The following is a 20,122-nucleotide window of genomic DNA, read 5'->3' on the forward strand; positions in this document are numbered from 1 at the left end:
TTTATTTTATAGAAATAGATGAACTCTCATGCTTCACTTATATTATTTTGAGAGTCTTAAATAGCATGATAATTTGCTTAAAATCCTAATATGCTATGTATACAAGATTAATAATAAAATTCTCTTATGAGTGTTTTGAATACTAAGAGAAGTTTGATGCTTGATGATTGTTTTGAGATATGGAGGTAATAATATCAAAGTCGTGCTAGTTTAGTAGTTGTGAATTTGAGGAATACTTGTGTTGAAGTTTGCAAGTCCCGTAGCATGCACGTATGGTAAACGTTATGTAACAAATTTGAAACATGATGTGTTATTTGATTGTCTTCCTTATGAGTGGCGGTCGGGGACGAGCGATGGTCTTTTCCTACCAATCTATCCCCCTAGGAGCATGCGCGTAATGCTTTGGTTTTTGATGGCCTGTAGATTTTTGCAATAAATATATGAGTTCTTTATGACTAATGTTGAGTCCATGGATTATACGCACTCTCACCCTTCCATCATTGCTAGCCTCTTCGGTACCGTGCATTGCCCTTTCTCACATTGAGAGTTGGTGCAAACTTCGCCGGTGCATCCAAACCCCGTGATATGATACGCTCTTTCACACATAAACCTCCTTATATCTTCCTCAAAACAGCCACCATACCTACCTATTATGGCATTCCCATAGCCATTCCGAGATATATTGCCATGCAACTTTCCATCATTCCATTCATCATGACACATTCATCATTGTCATATTGCTTAGCATGATCATGTAGTTGACATAGTATTTGTGGCAAAGCCACCGTTCATAATTCTTTCATACATGTCACTCTTGGTTCATTGCATATCCCTGTACACCGCCGGAGGCATTCATATAGAGTCATACTTTGTTCTAGTATCGAGTTGTAATCATTGAGTTGTAAATAAATACAAGTGTGATGATCATCATCCAATAGAGCATTGTCCCAAAAAAAAGAGAGAAAGGCCAAAGAAAAAAAGAAGGCCCAAAAAATATAAAAAAATAAAAAAATAAAATAAAAAGGGGCAATGCTACTATCCTTTTACCACACTTGTGCTTCAAAGTAGCACCGTAATCTTCATGATAGAGAGTCTCTTGTTTTGTCACTTTCATATACTACTGGGAACTTTTCATTATAGAACTTGGCTTGTATATTCCAACAATGGGCTTCCTCAAAATGCCCTAGGTCTTCGTGAGCAAGCAAGTTGGCTGCACACCCACTTAGTTTCTTTTGTTGAGCTTTCATACATTTATAGCTCTAGTGCATCCGTTGCATGGCAATCCCTACTCCTTGCATTAACATCAATCGATGGACATCTCCATAGCCCATTGATTAGCCTCGTTGATGTGAGACTTTTTCCTTTTTGTCTTCTCCACATAACCCCCCTCATTATATTCTATTCCACTCATAGTGCTATATCCATGGCTCGCGCTCATGTATTGCGTGAAAGTTTATGAGTTTGAGATTACTAAAGTATGAAACAATTGCTTGGCTTGTCATCGGGGTTGTGCATGATGAGAGCATTCTTGTGTGACGAAAATGAAACATGACTAAACTATATGATTTTGTAGGGATGAACTTTCTTTGGCCATGTTATTTTGAGAAGACATGATTGCTTAGTTAGTATGCTTGAAGTATTATTATTTTATATGAACTTTTGTCTTGAATCTTTCGGATCTGAATATTCATACCACAATTAAAAAGAATTACATTGAAATTATGCCAACTAGCATTCCACATCAAAAATAATCTTTTTATCATTTACCTACTCGAGGACGAGCAGGAATTAAGCTTGGGGATGCTTGATACGTCTCCAACGTATCTATAATTTTTGATTGCTCCATGCTATATTATCTACTGTTTTGGGCAATATTGGGCTTTATTTTCCGCTTTTATATTATTTTTGGGACTAACCAATTAACCGGAGGCCCAGCCCAGATTTGTTGTTTTATGCCTATTTCAGTGTTTTGAAGAAAAGGAATATCAAACGGAGTCGAAATGGAAAAAAATAAACTGGAGAAGTTATTTTTGGAAGGAAACCTACCGGATAGACTTGGACCCTACGTCAGAAGATGAAGGAGGAGCTCACGAGGGTAGGGGTGCGCCCACCCCCCTGGGGCGCGCCCCCCTGCCTTGTGGCCCCCCCTTCGGTCCACCGACGTACTCCTTTCACCCATATATACCCATGTATCCTAAAACTTCCAGAACGGAGATTAGATCGGGAGTTCCGCCGCCAGAAGCCTCTGTAGCCACCGAAAGCCAATCTAGACCCGTTCCGGCACCCTGCCGGAGGGGGCAATCCCTCTCCGGTGGCCATCTTCATCATCCCGGTGCTCTCCATGACGAGGAGGGAGTAGTTCTCCCTCGGGGCTGAGGGAATGTACCAGTAGCTATGTGTTTGATCTCTCTCTCTCTCTCTCGTGTTCTTGATTTGGCACGATCTTGATGTATCGCGAGCTTTGCTATTATAGTTGGATCTTATGTTTCTCCTCCCCCTCTTCTCTCTTGTAATGAATCGAGTTTCCCCTTTGAAGTAATCTTATCGGATTGAGTCTTTAAAGATTTGAGAACACTTGATGTATGTCTTTCCGTGCGTATCTATGGTGACAATGGGATATCACGTGATTCACTTGATGTATGTTTTGGTGATCAACTTGCGGGTTCCGCCCATGAACCTATGCATAGGGGTTGGCACGCGTTTTCGTCGTGATTCTCTGGTAGAACTTTGGGGCACTCTTTGAGGTCCTTTGTGTTGGTTGAATAGATGAATCTGAGATTGTGTGATGCATATCGTATAATCATACCCATGGATACTTGAGGTGACATTGGAGTATCTAGGTGACATTAGGGTTTTGATTGATTTGTGTCTTAAGGTGTTATTCTAGTACGAACTCTAGGGTTGTTTGTGACACTTATAGGAACAGCCCAACGGATTGATTGGAAAGAATAACTTTGAGGTGGTTTCGTACCCTACCATAATCTCTTCGTTCGTTCTCCGTTATTGGTGACTTTGGAATGACTCTTTGTTGCATGTTGAGGGATAGTTAGGTGATCCAATTATGTTATTATTGTTGAGGGAACTTACACTAGAGAAAGTATGAACCCTAGGCCTTGTTTCCTAGCATTGCAATACCGTTTACGCTCACTTTTATCATTAGTTACCTTGCTATTTTTATATTTTCAGATTACAAAAACCATTATCTACCATCCATATACCACTTGTATCACCATCTCTTCGCCGAACTAGTGCACCTATACAATTTACCATTGTATTGGGTGTGTTCGGGACACAAGAGACTTTGTTATTTGGTTGCAGGGTTGCTCGAGAGAGACCATCTTCATCCTACGCCTCCTACGGATTGATAAACCTTAGGTCATCCACTTGAGGGAAATTTGCTACTGTCCTACAAACCTCTGCACTTGGAGGCCCAACAACGTCTACAAGAAGAAGGTTGTGTAGTAGACATCACCTGCAAAGTTCTCCAAGAAGAACGGAAGCTTGAACCTCGTAAACGTACTCAATGGGCTCCTCAAACACGAAATCATCTCCCGGCTCTACCCAAGCAAGAACAACAATCAAAGGGAGACACAATCAACCACATGCAATGCTCAAGCAACATGATGCAAAACATGGAAGGATATGAGGGATGCGGTATGTGATGCATATGCATGATTTGGAAAGGAATGATTGAACCTGGCCTCAACTTGGAAAACCAAGAGTGCCACTGGAAAGGTGAGTTGATTTCGGTCGAAATCGATATAAAGATCACCGGAATCGGATGCACGGTTTGGAAATGGCAAGCAAAACAAAAATGACACTGATCTGCGATAAACAACAAGTAGCCTTCTAAATGCATCAAGATAAATAAGCTACTGCACTCAAACATAGCAAAAAAATACATGGCAGAGATCCACTCAAGATGCTTGACAAAAGATGAACACTGAGCTATGGCTAATTCACTCAATAACAGGTTCAAACAAGCATGGCAAAAGTGCAAAAGATAACAGGTTTCAGACTTAGTGAAATTGACAGCATGTCAGGAATTTAATATCAAGAAGCAATGTTTAAAGCATGATAACTACATGTTACAGGAACATATCATGGAAAAGAAAGGCATGGAATAAAGCTACTCAAAGCATACAACAAAAGTCCCTTAGTGACCATGAGCCAAAAGGGATCAGAAAATACAATTGCAAGCATGTGAACATAGCAAAAACATAAACAGATTTAGACTTAGTGAAAAACTGAAGCATGGCAAAACAGATAACGAGTAGGCATATTTACGAGCTCGATGCACTCACTACAAGGTATTTCATGACAAACTAAGTATACACCCAGCAAATAGACATGGCATAGAAGCTAGACATGACAAGAACAACATCATAACATGCACGGATCAACTACAACAAGCTCGGCAAAATTGCTAAACATGTTAACAAAATGCCAGAAACATTTTATAGCAAAAGTAGAGCTCGATTGAGTCAAGTTAGGGTGCTCCATAATTGCAAACAAAGACATGAATGGTTAGAGCACCATAATATCTACAAAACATCCTTACTGATCATGCTCAAAAGAGGCACGGATCACTAGGAATCAACATGAACATATGGCTTAAAAATAAGGACAGGACAGAGACTTAGTGAAATTCCCTGAAATCAGCAACATTGAGTAAGCTACTTTGCATGCTTGTGCTAGTCACCACAAAGATCACAAAAATACATGGCATACACCCCTGTAAAGATGGCATGGCATTCTACAAAACACATGTAGAGCTCAGGATCATAGCATGCACACATTAATCATGGCAAAAATGACAAAAATGCATTTGCTGTAACAGATCTGAAATTATCATCACATAGCCCTCTTTCAATAGCATTTCGGGCATCAAGATGAGCTCGAATAAAAATGATGCAATGAGATGAAATAATGTACTCGTCGAGATGAACATTTCGATATGCTACACGTCCAAAACGGAGCCACATGTGCAAAGATATGATGCGATGAAATTGCCTAAAGATTACTGGGATTTCGTGAAATCTCAGGAAAAAGAATGAGCGCTGGATTGCAAAACGGACAACGGGAAAAATGTTCGGATGCATGAGACGAACAAGTGTGCAAATGAAATGCACATGATGACATGATATGAAATGCATGACACGCAGGCACATGACAAGGCAACACAGCGAATAACTGGAAGACACCTGGCCCATCGGTCTCGGGGCGTTACAGCCCAGCCCGTAAAAAGTTTTACAGGTGGCCCATAAGCCGCCCTCAATTCCTCCATATATTTGCGGGTGTGGGGCATTTTAGGGTTCCCGTCCCGCAATCCTCCTAGCCACCTCCGCCGCAAAAATCATCCTTCGGCGACAAATCCTCACACCTCTGACGATGTTATGCAACGTATTTGACCACCTGATCTTACTGGAGATGGCGTCCGCGGGTTCCGGGCATGGAGGTGGCGGGGTGTTTGGCGACCGCAGTGGGTTCGGGTGTCGCGGGGGGTTTGGCGGTCACGGTGGGTTCGACGGCCGCAAGCGGCAACGACGACGATGAGGCCGACAGCTCCTCCTTCCCCCTCCCATGTCGGAGAGGCGCAGGGAGCAAGCGCGCACCCGCAGCACCGAAGTGCCAGCAGGGGCAACTTTCTGTCGCCTCGGGCGGCTCTTCGGTCCGTCCATCCAGCGCCTCCGGGCGGCCGAGCGCGCCTGGTGGGAGGCGAAGGAGGCCGCCGCCGCCGGAGATGCAGTTGCGGTCGCGCGCGTGCCGACGCTTCTGGAGGAGTACCAACTCACCTCGACCCTCTCCGGCATGCTCATCCACCACACCCTCCACGACAACGAGCCCCCGTCCCGTAATGGCGACTCCGGCGACGACGGCTAGGAGTAGATGCTAGTATGACTTATCTAGTTTAGTAGCTCAAGGTTGAACTATCTATCGGGGTGCTATATGCAGAACTATCTTACTTAGAACGCCTCGAGTAATCGACCCGTTTCCCAAGCAGAGTCTCGCGAAACCTTCCCTCTTTACCTTCAATTACATCTGAAAGTGATTTGTATACTTTATTGTGACCATCCCTTGTCGGTTGCCCGCGACATCATTCCCGTACTCTTTCTTTTTTAAGGAAAAAAGGGCTATAGTATCTCGTATTTTTAATGCTCTCTAATTCTACCAGAATTCCTATAAGAATTTGTTAGGAGTAAATTCTTTGAACTGATTGATCCATGGCCTTAGGGCGGAATCCCTTTTTAACTCTTGATGATCTTTGTTGTGAACTAGATGTTTCAAATCGAGTGGGAATCCGACGACATTTAACGGTATCTGTTTTGCCGATCCGTCCGCCGTTGCGCAATTCTTTTTACAGAATACTGTAAACGAAATTTATAAGATGGCGGTACACATCTGCTAGAAATGCTCTTAGATTCTTTTTAAGTAGGTACTGATTGTAATGCTCTTTAAATTTACCAGCTGAATCCATCCTTTTTGCTCCTCTTCCGCCGCCACCCCTGCTAGGGTTACAACGAACGAGATGTCGACGACGGGGGCAGGAGCGGAGGCGGAGGTAGACGACGCCTATCACCTCGTCTTCAACTCGAAGGACTTCTCCGACCGGGAGCTTCGGGTAGAGGTCGTCGGCCGGGACAACGACGCGCCCGGCGCCGGAGGCTCACTTCCCCGCCGCAAGCGCCGCCGCGAGGAGGACGAAGGTGCGTACATAGCCACCCAGCAGCCCAGGCCTCCGCGGTTGCGTTGCGTGCACATCGTAATTAGTCTTCCCATTCGAACAGTGCTTAAAGGTAATCAATTTAGGTTTAGGCCCTTCAATTAGTAAGTTCCCCACAAACCCAAGATGAATCGATTGCAGATTTAACCCGACGAAGCAATTAACAAATTAGTATATGTTCACAATGCGTCAGCCTTAGATAAAAGGGACAAGGTGATCAATTATTTCACATCTTTCACAACAAAAATGTATGTGGGGAAATTTGGTTCATCGCCTGCTACATCGAATCTTCCAACTGCTATCTCTCTGACTGTAACATCAAAAGGTCCAAAACAAATACAACAGATTATTGTCCATATGCTATTGCCTTGTTGACTGCATGTCTGCATACTTGGAATATGAAGAAATAGTTTCATGATTATCTCAGCAAGTGTGTTCCACATTTCAGGTCAACACTAGCCTTTAGTTCACCTCTATTATTTCTCATGATCACTTACTGTTTAGTATGAATACATGTGAATTGTGGTACGCAATTGGTATGTCGGTACTGTAGTGGCAATCCGTTGCTCATCTTTGGTTGCCTGTTAATTTCATACAAACATTATGAGTGGTCTGTTTTTTTTTTACCTTTGTTACTTGGGTTCAGTATACTCGAATAGAATCCTTGGAGTAACATTTATGATTACTTTAGCATGCTTATTATGCTTGATGCAACTCATTGAGTATCTTGGTTTTCATGATGTTTAACATTATCCACATTTCTCAAGGTCAGGGTTGATTAAATGAACTGGCGCACATTGAGAAGACATTTTCAACAGCAAAAAACTTATCTAGTAATTCTGTTATGTGTCTTCTGTTTCTTCTCCCCTAGTTTTGCATGATTCTCTATATTTATCTGACCTCGGTATTTTACAGGTGATGATGGAGAAGATATCGACTCTTCTTATTGTGACGAGTCCACCAGTTTTACGAGTCGAGACCATATATATCAGCTCAGCGATTCTTTCTATAAAAAGTAATTTCTTCTTCAAGGTAATTCCGAGATCTTCTGAAATGCATTTGTTCTGTAATCAATTAACTCGTCTTTCTTATAAGCTTCATGCTTCTTAGCTTTTCTCAAATGGCATGAAAGAATCTGGCCAGAGACAGGCAACACTTAGAATTGCTGATTCAGGTAACTCAAGTGTATGGTGTATCTTCTTATAACTGATAGTTCTAGTTTGTTATTGTCATTGTATTTTTTTATTTTTTAAATAAAATTGTTGATTAGTATAGAGAGGCCTATTTCATAGTTTCCTGCCACACTTTTCTACTTTGATATGAATTGTCTCTCGTTACCTTTATAAACTTTTGCTCCAAATGATTACGGGTTTCCCTAATGGATTATTGGAAATCAATGGTCATACTTAATAATCATGCAGGCAAAAAACAAAAAACAGATACCCCTTCTTTTTTGTACCCCTTTACTTAACTGTTACAGTGTGAGATTTTTGGACTGTTTCATTGATCCTTTATGCCTCCTTGCCCTTATTTCTTACTTGGAACAGAGTACAAGGCTTTCATGGAGCTTTTACATTTTATGTACAGTGGCAAGTTCACATCAACTGAGCCCACTCTGTTGGTTGATATCCTGATGGCTGCTGACAAATTTGAGGTTGTCTCTTGCATGAAGCTTTGCGGTCAGCAGCTCATAGACCTGCCTATGACCCCAGAATTGGCAGTGAGGTGCCTAGATCTCCCATGTTCCATTTCAGTTGCAACTGACCTGATAGAGGCAGCCAAGAAATTCCTTGCAAACAGATACAAGAATTTCCTGTCAACAAAGTAAGTAACCCCTGGATTGAGATACTTTTTTTTCCTTCTTTCATGCGGACATTGCTGTCATAAAATCATTATCTGCCTCATTTCAGGTTTCAGGATGAACTTATGAGAATCCCTCTCCCTGGGATTTTGGCCATCTTATCAAGGAATCACCCTGGTGTTGCATCTGAAGAATCCGTCTATGACTTCGTTCTTAGGTGGGCCCACTTCCAGTACCCAAATTTAGAAAGAAGACACAAGATTTTGAGTTCAAGTTTACTTCCGCTGGTGCCACTAGTGCGTAATATGACCAATGCCATCCTAATTGATCAGCCTTCTTGTATAATGAACTTTACCCGTCAGGATTGATACGCTCGCCACCGTTCTATTGTGCGGGGCATGGTTTCTTCCTCTTGGCGATCTGTAAAAGGAACTATTTTTGCCTCTCAATAAAGAAGCTAGATGACAAGGGGCCAGTAAGGGGGACAATAGATTATGAGATTGAGGTAAAGAGGAGACCGTCCCTGGAGTTTCGCTCCTTGTGGAGGCGCACCACCACCAGCACCGATAATAGACAAATTCTTGGATGCAGGATTCCTTGGGCGGAGGTCAGTCCTGATGATAGCCCCTTCTTCGTCGACGACAAACTCCATCTGCGAGTTCATGTGAAGATAACTCCATAGTCATAGCGATCAATGCATTAGCCGCTAGGGTGTTGTGCCTCGCTCGAGTCTCTTCCTGTTTCTGCGAGCAAGGAGAAGCCCCTGTTCTATTAACATATGAAAAAGGGACATTTACATCTATGCCCCTAATTTGCGCCCACTCTTAGATTTACCCCTAATTTCAAAGCCTGCTCAAATTTGCCCCTCCGCCGTTAGGTGCACTTACAGAAATACCCTTTTGTGCCATTACCGTCCGGTCAAAGTATGTCAAAGCCGGTCAAAGGGCTTTGACTGTCCTGAAAAAAATAGCAAAAAAATTCTAAAAAATCTGAAAATTTGTGGGATCAAAGATACTCAGGTATGCAAGGTGCGTGCAAAGTTTCGTGCTGTTTGTACATTCCAGGAGCTCGTGTCAGAGGAAAAACAATAAATATGTATGCTTGTGAACAATAAATTCAAAAAAATAGCAAGAAAATTCAAAAAAATATGAAATTTTTTGGCATCAAAGAGGCTCGGGTGTCTGCAAGCTGCATGCAATTTTTTGTTGTGTTTGGACATTGGAGGGGCTTGTGGAGAAAAAAAACAAAATTTTCCTCGGGAAAAAACTTGGGAAAAAATAACTATTTTGTTTTTTTCTTGCTAGAGCTCCTCGCATGTCATTTGATCACAAAAACTTGCAAGCACCTTGTGCACCCAAGCCATTTTGATGCCAAAAAAATTCACATTTTTTAAAATTTTCTTGCTATTTTATTTCAAATTTATTGTTCACAAGCGTGCAGATTAACTGTTTTTCCTCGCCACGAGCTCCTGGAATGTCCAAATAGCACGAAAATTTGCACACACCTTGGGCACATGGGTATCTTCGGTCTCACAAAATTTTAGATTTTTTAGATTTTTTTTTGCTATTTTTTTCAGGACGGTCAAACTATAAGGGTACCTAACGGCGGAGGGGCAAATTTGAGTAGGCTTTCGAATTAGGGGTATATCTGATTAGGTGGTTCGAGTTAGGGACAGAAATGCAAATGGCCCTATGAAAAAACCTGAACAGTCAATGTGTACTTTGCTGTAAGTTGGCTGGCATATATTGCCGAATGCTGATGACCTCTTCCGATGGACTTGCAACATTATGTGATCATCTGTTCATGGTTATCTTTGGACATTTTTTAGTTCATACTCCATGGCAGTTGATAAATTTCTTAACAATGTGTGCCCCCCAGGAAAGAATGCTGCTGTATATATTGTTCAATGTTGACGGGTCTGTGGCTTGCAATGTGTGCTCCCTGGAAACAGGAACTTTCACAACATATGCCTGCAGGACGAAAATGCATTTCAGCCGTATTTCAGAGTTCACCTTGGAAGAAACTCTCAGCCATGGGCGTGGTGTGTGATTCACTATAAAGAAGGGCAATAAACCGGTACTTCGAAAAAAATAAGGATGCTGGATACTGCTTGTTCATCACACTGAAGTGCAATGTGTAACCTAACTTTCTTTCCCTGCAGTTTCGTACATTAACAGTGCTCTAACACAATGATTTATGTACATTAATTCATAATCGCGAACCAGCTTGTGGTTGGATGGTGATATCCTCGGTCCATCAGGGTTTAAGTCCTGATGCTCGTATTTATCCGGCCGGCTCTGTCTTTTGGAGATGTTCATAGAGATAAGGTGTGCGCGTGTGCCTTCATAAGGGTGGGTGTATGCGCATATATATGAGCGCTTGTTCAAAAAATCCATAATCTATAATAACTTGTGACTGTGAACAGTATCATCTCTCTCAATTGCCTTCCTACTTTTAAACAAAGGAGGGCATTGTACCTCCCTAACTTGCTTCCTTACATTCAGAAGAAGATCCGCTTCCATTAAGGATCTATTTCAGTCCCAAATGTCTGGACAGTCCAGTCCATACACATTTTTACCCATTCAAAGAGGACCACATATCCGGCTAGACTGTTTGGATTGTCCGGCCCCAAATAGAGAGGTGGAGTAGGGGAGTTCGTTCGTCCGTCACGTCGGATCCGACAGCCCAGACCCACCCAAAACACTACCCAAACACCTTTGTTTGCTACTCCGCCTCTCTTCATGGGCCTGACCATGACCTCGGTGCTAAATCTACCTCATACACCACAAACCACCTCCACTGCCTGCCGCCGATGCAATGGATCTCACCGAACCGCCGGACCTGACCTTACGCAACATCTTTGAGGTGTCACCGCGCCCGCGCCCATAGCAGCCGCCGAGCCGAATACGGGGAGCATCAAATGCCAAGAGCCGCACAGAGAGTGAAGGCGTGGGTGTCCAGTGTGGTTGCGCGTGTGCGAGCTCCTCTCGCCCGCTATGCCGCCATGTCGATGGAGTTCTAAGTGCTCTAACACAATGCTTTATATACATTAATCGACAATCTATAATAATCTATGAAGAGTGTCATATATCTAATTTGCCTTCCCTATTTTAAGCAAGGAGGGCATTGTACCTCCCTAACTTGCCTCTTGTAAGTCAGAAGATCCATTTTTGTTAAGGAATCTCCAAGGAGGGCACCCATTCTGCTCCTAAATGTCTGGATAGTCCGGTCCGGGCACATTTTAAGCCATTGAACGCAAACAACATATTGGGCTAGACTTTCTGGATTGTTCGGCCTCAAATCGCAGGGTGTAGTGGGGGAGTTTACACGTCCGCCACGTCGGCTCTGACAGCATGGACCCACCCCAAAACACTACTCGTACCCCATTGTTTGCTACACCACCTCTCTTCCCACGCACGACCTTCTGGCCAAATCCACATTGGACGCTGCAACACCACATATGTTCCCAACCGCTACCGTAATGGATCTCGCCAGACCAATGGACCCGACCCTACCCAGCATCTTGGATGTGCCGCAAGCCAAATATGAGGAGCTTCAAATACCAAGAGCGGACCACGAGAGGCACGGGTGCCCGGTGTGGTGTCGTGAGTGCGAGATCCTCTCGCCCGATATGTCGGCATGCCGATTGCACTTGGACATGCGAGGAGAGACATATTCTACCTCAGTTGAACCTCTCAATAAAAGAACACATATGGGAGCCCTAACCCCAAAACCACCATGGACTCCCCCTAGCGTCTCTCCTCGCTGCCGCTGTCACCGGTCGTCGTCCTGGTGGTAGCGGCGCACCCTGCTTCCAAACGTATGTAGGCACTCCAAGTGCGTCTCACGCATGAGATTCACGTGGTGGAAGTTCGGCTTTGATTGTGCAGGCGGACGCGGTCCGCACGGGTGCATGCAGTGGGACGCTGGTGGGGAAGCAGCCATAGGTGGGGCACCGACCGGTGGCGAGTGATTGAGCTAGACACCCAAGTGTTCGTACAATAACAAACTTTTTGTGTGTCATGTATTCACAAACATGTACTTCTCTCTAACCTAAAATCAAAAGTAAAATTCAGTAAAGGATTTTTCTTGGACCTTACCAAAATATACAAAATTTCAAAGATTTGGAAAATACACCCTTCGTAAAGATATATTTGATTTTATCTATAGATCTAAACGCTCTTATATTTCTTTATGGAGGGTGTATTTTCCAAATCTTTGAAATTACTGAATTTGATCTATTGAAATTCACTTAATTTTTTAATTTGATTTGAGTTGGACCCAAAATTTTGAGCATCAAGATATTTTGTTACCCACCAAAAGTTGAGAAACTTGGTCAAAAATTCGTTTCAAAAACTTGGTCCTTGGTGCGCAAGACCAACCCTACACAGAAGAGATAATTCCTTTTTTTCAGGGAGGAAGAGCGAATTCTTATTTGGCCCCTTATTTAAATGTGCTTCCTTAGTGCGCACAAACAAGACTTTCTTGCCTATTTGACATTACGTTTAAAATTTGTTCCCTATTTTGACATCTCATCCATTTTGGACACGAACGGTGTTAAGTGTGAAATGAAAAGATTTTGCCCCTGGTGTTGTATAGTGCTAAAAAAAAGACTAGTATTTGATACTCCCTCCGTTTCGAAATATAAGATGTTCTAACTTTTTTTTTGAATCAGATGTGTATAGACGTGTTTTAATGTGTTTATTTAATCATTTCAGTCCGTTTGTAGTCTATATTAAGATATCTAAAACATCTTATAATAGAACGGAAGGAGTAAAATGTCATATTTATGTGTGCTGCTAAACTTATTTTATTTTATATTCTGTGTGCTGCTAATTAAACCAGTCCTACGTCATTGATTTTATAAAATGTGGACTGGTTTAAATTTATTTTATTTTATATTCTGTGTGCTGCTAATTAATCCATACAATCCACAATTTATGTTCTGTGTGCTGCTAAATTTATTTTATTTTATATTCTGTGTGTTGCTAATTAATCCATACAATCCACAATTTATGTTCTGTGTGCTGCTAAATTTATTTTATTTTATATTCAGTGTGCTGCTAACTTTCGTCATATCTACTCCTGGAACTAATCCATCGCCAAAGAACACGTGAGCACCACACACGATTGTAATCACAATTGTACCTCCTAGGTGCGCGACTAATTGTCATACTCCCTTCATTTCAATGAATAGAGACATGCATGTGTTTTAAGTTTAAATTTGATCATCAATTTAATTTATTATATGTGGATTATATGTGACGAAAGTTTATCATTGATTTGTATTTGAAAGAAGTTTTCAGTGGTATGATTTAGGGTCACATAACTTATAACTAATTTGAAGTCAAAATTGAAATTTAAAAGGCATGCACACCTTATTCATTGGAATGTACTAGTGTAAAAACGCTACGAATGGAGTAGGTAGCAGACATGGTGTTAGACATCTGCAATCGTGGCGCCTCTGAGTCCGAACGTGAGCTCCGCGCAATCTGACGTGTGGTGAATGTCATCTGATTTTCTAAGCTACCGGAGGCGACAAGCACTGTCCTCTTCGACCATTGTGGAGGATTCCTGCTGATGGCGAGTTACTTGTTCCCAACGGTGGCGGTGCTCAAACGACATGATTGCTTTCTTTACTTAGATATAAATTGGTATCATTTCCACATAAAATCAGGACTTCATTGGTCGCTCCTTGTAACTATGTAATGTACTATTTTTCATCAATTTAGAAACTTTTAGGCCCGTGGGCCTTTCCCCCTAAAAATATCTTTTGTTGTACTCTGAAACATGGGTCCGGCCCAGGGCATGCCTCTACCTCGCTCGACACTAGTTCGATGCTAGCCTCGCCTGAAGCGAGCGCTATACTGGGCCAGCCCAGGCGTGTGGGAGGCCACTTCCTTGTCCTTTTTTCTACTTATTTTCACTTTTTTTGTTTTTTACTTTTCTTTATACTTCCAAATATTCTAAACATATATATTAGAAAATATATATTACGTATATTTTTTTAAAATGTTAGTCATGCATTTGGGAAAAAAATATGTATAGAAAAATGGTTCTGATGTATACAAAAAATGTACAACGTGTATGGAAAAAAGTAGACATGAAAATAAGTTTTTAAATCTGTTAATATTTGTTGGAAATGATAAATATGTATATGAGAAATGTTCCTGATGTAAAAGCAAATGTATAACATGAATTAAAAAATGTTCCTGATTTATGCCAAAAATATTGATTGTATATCGAATAAAATGTTGATAATATATTTCAATAAATGTTAAACATTTATAAAAATTGCTCCTAATGTATACCAAAAATGTTCAATGTGTATGAAAAAAGTAGTTATGAAACACACAAAAATTGAATAAGTGTTAATCATCTATTTCAAGAATGTTAAATGTGTACACAAAAATGTTACCGATGTATACAAAAAATGTAGAATGTGTATTAAAAACTTGACTATTAAAACATAAATTTTAAAAAGTGTTGATCATGTATAGAAAGATGCTAATCATATATTTCAAAAATGTTAAACATGCCTGAAAAAATGTTCCTGATATATACCGAAAATGTACAATGTTTATTTTTTTAATGTTAATCATGTATTTGAAAAATATTAAACATCCATAAAAAATGTTTTCTGATGTATACGTAAAATGTAAAAATTTGTATAAAAATGTAGACATGTGTTGAAGGCAAAAAAAGTGGTGAAAACCGAAGAAAGAAAGAAACACCTTAGAAACAAAGAAAAAAGAAAAACCCGAAGAAATCCGTGAAACCCCATGAGGAAACCAAGGAAAACAGAACAAACCAAAGGAAACTAAAAAATGATGAAAACTAATAAAGGAAAAAAACAATGAAAATGAATAAAATAGGAAAGAAAAGTAAAAAACCAACAAAAATGGAGAAAGGAACAAAAGAAAACCGAAGAAAAAGAAGAAGAAAAGAAAGAAAAAATCAATAAAAACTGGACTAAAACAAAGGAAATGATGAAAAAAATAAGAAAATAACGTAGAAAACTGCGAAGGCACAAAGAACACTGAAAGAAAAAAGAGAAGAAAAAAGAAAAAAAAAAAGAAAACCGGAGCAGAACCCACGAACCAAAGGATTGAGTGAAGAGAAGCTAGCGAGAAAAAAACAAAAATGGGCCGGCCCAGAAATAACGGGAAGAGGGAAACCCTCACGCGAGAGCTGCTTCCATCTCGTTTGAAGCGAGATATAGCTCTCGTGTCCAGTCCATGAGTAAATAGTTTTAGCCACATAGTATGCAGAAGCAAAATGGTCTTTCATGTCACACTTAATATTGTTAGTGGCCGAAGTGGATGGGATGTCACATAGGGAATAAGTTTTACACATTGTGTCAAATAAGGAAGAAATTTTCATTTGGGCCAAAAAGGAAGCACATTTTAAGAAAAGGCCAAATAAGAAATTTTGTTTATACGGAATTCCACCCTACACCCCTCCTTGGTATTTGAGTCGCCTCTCCCTTCTCTCTCCGCCGCCGGGCCGGCTATCTAGGGTTACACCCACCAGTGCTCCCAAAGGGCGGAGGTGGTGGAGGCGGCGGCGCACGCACATGGCCGAAGGTGAGGCACCAACCGGGCTGGTGACAGGGCCGGGGGAAGAGAAGACGGAGGCGGAGGTGGATGCGGGCTTCGAGTTCGCCTTCAATAACAAGGCCTTCTCCGACAGGGTCTTGCGGATAGAGGTCGTCGGCACTACCCGCAAGCGCCACCGCTATAAGGCTAAAGGTGCGTACATATCGGCACAGTAGTACCGTGCAACCCCATTAGTGTATCACTAGTAGATTACTGGTACCACACTACTCTAAGCACCCGATCTATGTGCGGATGTGTATGTATTTTCACCTGTCTGCATCAAAGTTATCGATCATATTATTATGTGCCTTTCTTTTGCAATCCAATTTCTCCCTCATGTATGCAAATTTGTCTTCTTTCATGTAATTATGACCTGGATTTATGGTGAATTTTCCACCTTATATGAGCAAGGAGGTGCGATGTTATTCTAAATGCAAGGGGGGTCTTTAAATACAAGGAGTGCAATTATAACAAATTCTAATAGAATCCTTGGGGTGACATTTATGATTGCTATTATGCTTGATGAATCTCAATGAGTGTCCAATTTTCCTGATATTTTATTTTTTCATGTGTATCTAAAGGTGATCAAATGAATCTGCACACATAGTGAATATGATGTTCCATACAATTTTAACAACAAAATCTTGTCTCGTAACTATGATATGTGCCTTCTTCTAGTTTTTTTATGTTTCTCTATATTTTTCTGAACTTGGCATTTTGCAGATAATGATGGAGAAGGTATTGACTCTTCTTGTGTTGTGATGGGTACGTCAGTGTTACGAGTCAAGACCATACATGTCAGTTCGGTGATCCTCGCCGCAAGAAGTTCTTTCTTTTTTAAGGTAATTCTGATGATCTGAAATGCATTTGGTTTATAATCAGTTGACTCATATTTCTGATAAGCTTCATGTTTCTTAGCTTTTCTCAAATGGCGCGAAAAAATCTGGTCAAAGACAGTCAAAAATTAGAATTGCTGATTCAGGTAACTCATGTGTACGGTATACTCTTCCTCATCTTATTATAACCGATGATTCTAGTATGCTGTTGTGATTGCATTATTTACTCATGTTTTTTAATTCAAGCAATGTGATTATTGTAGAGAGGCCTGTTTTAGAGTTTCCTGCCCCATTTTTCTACTTTGATAATGAACTAGCTATTCTCGTTTCCTCTACAGACTTTGCCTACCAAATGTATATTTTCTCAGGCTTTACAAGTTTACTCAATTGACTATTGGAAGTCAATGCTCATACTTAAATAGCTATCTCTTCTATTTTACACTCCCTCCATTCCGCAATATATGGTGCATATAGAATTTTTTTTCAAAAGTAAAACCTTGTAGACTTTGGCCATATAAATTGATGGAAATGTCAACACAAAAAATATCAAATAGATACAATATAAATTGTGCCTCATGACGTATATAATGATATTTATGTGGTATTTTAATTATAGATATTTTTATATATAAACTTGGTCAAAGTTCATGAAGTTTGACTTTTTGTAAAATATATACATGCAAAGTCATGAAGGGAAGGGGGGGGGGGGTCTAATTGTTACTGACTGAGATTTATTACAATGTTCCATCAATCTTTATGGCTCCTTGCTTTCATTTTTACTTGGAACAGAGGGAAATGCCTTTATGGAGCTTTTACGCTTTATGTACAATGGAAAGTTGAGACCAACAACCGAGTCCAGTCTTCTGGTTGATATCTTGATGGCTGCTGACAAATTTGATGTCGTTTCATGCATCAAGCTTTGCACTCAGCGGCTCATAGGCCAGCCTATGACCCTTGAATGTGCAGTGAGGTGCCTAGATCTGCCATGTTCCATTTCAATGGCAGCTGACCTATCAGAGGCAGCCAAGAAATTCCTTTCTGAAAGATACGAGAAATTCCTGTTAACAAAGTAAGTGACCCCATTGGATTGAGATACACTTTTCTTTTCTTGCTTTATTAGTGTACTTGTGGATATTGTTGTCACAAAATCATTATATGAAGGCATTACATGGTTTTGTTGCATTTCAAGTTCCAAGATGAATTGATGACGATTCCTCTCACTGGGATTGTAGCCATCTTATCAAGGAATCACCCTGGGGTTGCATCTGAAGAATCCGTCTATGACTTCGTGCTCAGGTGGGCCCATTTGCAGTACCCAAATTCAGAAGAAAGACACAAGATTTTGAGCTCAAGTTTACTTCCACTGGTGACACTAGGGCGTATCATGACCATTGCCATCCTAACTGACCAGTCATCTTGCGTAATTAACTTTAGTATAAAGCATGAGCACTGCCGCGGGCTCTTCCCATCAAGATCGATACGCTCGCCACCATTCTATTGTGCAGGGCAAGGTTTCTTCCTCTCGGCGCTCGCTAAAACTGAGCCATTCAACTTTTTTGGTCTCTTAATAAAGAAGCTAGAAGGCAATGGCCCACTAAGGGGGACAATAGATTATGAGATGGAGGTAACGGCAAGGCGGTCGTCAGAGTTTGCCTCCATATCGAGGCGCACCACCACCACCGACATTAGACAAGCTTTTGGATGCAGGATTCCTTGGTCGGAGATCAGTGCTGATGATAGCCCCTTCTTTGTCGACGACAATCTCCATCTGCGAGTTCGCATCAAGATTACGCCGCAGCCATAGTGATGCATGCATTTGCTCTGCTCTCTTTTGGTGACCGGAAATGTAGCGATGTAGCATGTGAACATCTACAGTTGGATGATGAAGGTTTCATTGTGTCGTGGACTCTTATTACCAGACGCATAACTGTCAAACGCGCGCACGTGTGTTTTGATGTCCGACGAAGTCGCTGAACGGTTAACGTGCACTTTGTCGTGAGTCGGATTATGTGACCATCTGTTCATGGTTATGTTTGGACATTTTTTTTGTTCATGTCAGTTGATAAACTTATTACTGAGCCACTTTTTGTTTTCGTGAGCGAGAAGAAGCCCCTGTTCTTTTGACATAGTCATTTGCTAGCATCTGCTCTGCTCTTTTTTGATGACTGGAAATGTAGCAGTGTGAACATCCAGAGCCTGGTGTTGGAGGTTTCATTGTGTCACGTATTCTTACTAGTGAAGTCGCTGAACAGTTAATGTGCACTTTGTCGGTAAGTTGGCTGATATATGTCGCTGATGACTCTTTGATTCGATGGACTTATGATCCTTAGAATGAATATTTTGTGATCATCTGTTCATGGTTATCTTTGGTCATTTTTCAGTTCATACTCCATGGCAGTTGATAAATTTCTTAACAATGTGTGCCCTCAGGGCAAAATTCTGCTGTATAGTTCAATGTTGTTGCTTGCAATGTGTGCTCCCTGGAAACAGGAACTTCCACAGCACACGCCTTCAGAGTGAAACGCTCGTGTATAAGTTGCAGCTTGAGCCTTTTAGTTTGAGAGTTCACCTTGGAAGAAACTCTCAACCATGGTCGTTGATGTGTGATTATCTAGAAAGAGTTAGAGAAAGGAAATAAACAGGTTCTTCAGAAAAGTACACAACCGCTGCGGATACTGCTTGTTCGTCACTCTGAACTCTGAAGTGCAATGTGGTAGATACTCCCTCCGTCCTATAATACAAAAGTGTTTTTTATACTAGTGTATTGTCAAAAATATTCTTATATTATGGGATATTATAGGACGGAGATAGTAATAATCAAGACAAAGAAGGTGACAAGATATGAAAATCCTAAATTTTAAAGACGTATTTGGTTGCCCGCATAGAGCCTAATCAAGCCCGCGCGGGAAGCAAGAAGCCTGTTTGGTAGCCCGCATACACTATTGGGCCTGCATTACACGCTTCTTAAAGCACCTCTGTGCCTGGCTGGCTGGAAGCACAAGAATCGGCAGTTTCTGTGAAGCCAGGCCGAGCGAAAGCGCAGCGAGCGGGCCCCTGCACCAGGAGAAACTGGAGGGATGCAGGGTGTTTACCTGGTGTCTTCTTCAACCTCCATTAAGCTCCTCTCTAATCTCCTCTCTTCCATGTCCCTTTAATCTACACA

At 41.3% G+C, this 20,122-nt stretch overlaps 2 pseudogenes; both read left to right on the top strand.

The window, feature by feature from the left end:
• The first annotated feature begins 6,507 nt into the window (after positions 1-6,507).
• On the top strand, positions 6,508-9,276 carry LOC125556600 (annotated as a pseudogene).
• Positions 9,277-16,101: 6,825 nt separating this feature from the next.
• LOC125556599 lies at positions 16,102-18,790 on the top strand (annotated as a pseudogene).
• Positions 18,791-20,122: the final 1,332 nt, after the last annotated feature.

The sequence above is a fragment of the Triticum urartu genome, chromosome 5 (assembly GCF_003073215.2).
Source record: "Triticum urartu cultivar G1812 chromosome 5, Tu2.1, whole genome shotgun sequence".
In the NCBI taxonomy this organism is placed as follows: Eukaryota; Viridiplantae; Streptophyta; class Magnoliopsida; order Poales; family Poaceae; genus Triticum; species Triticum urartu.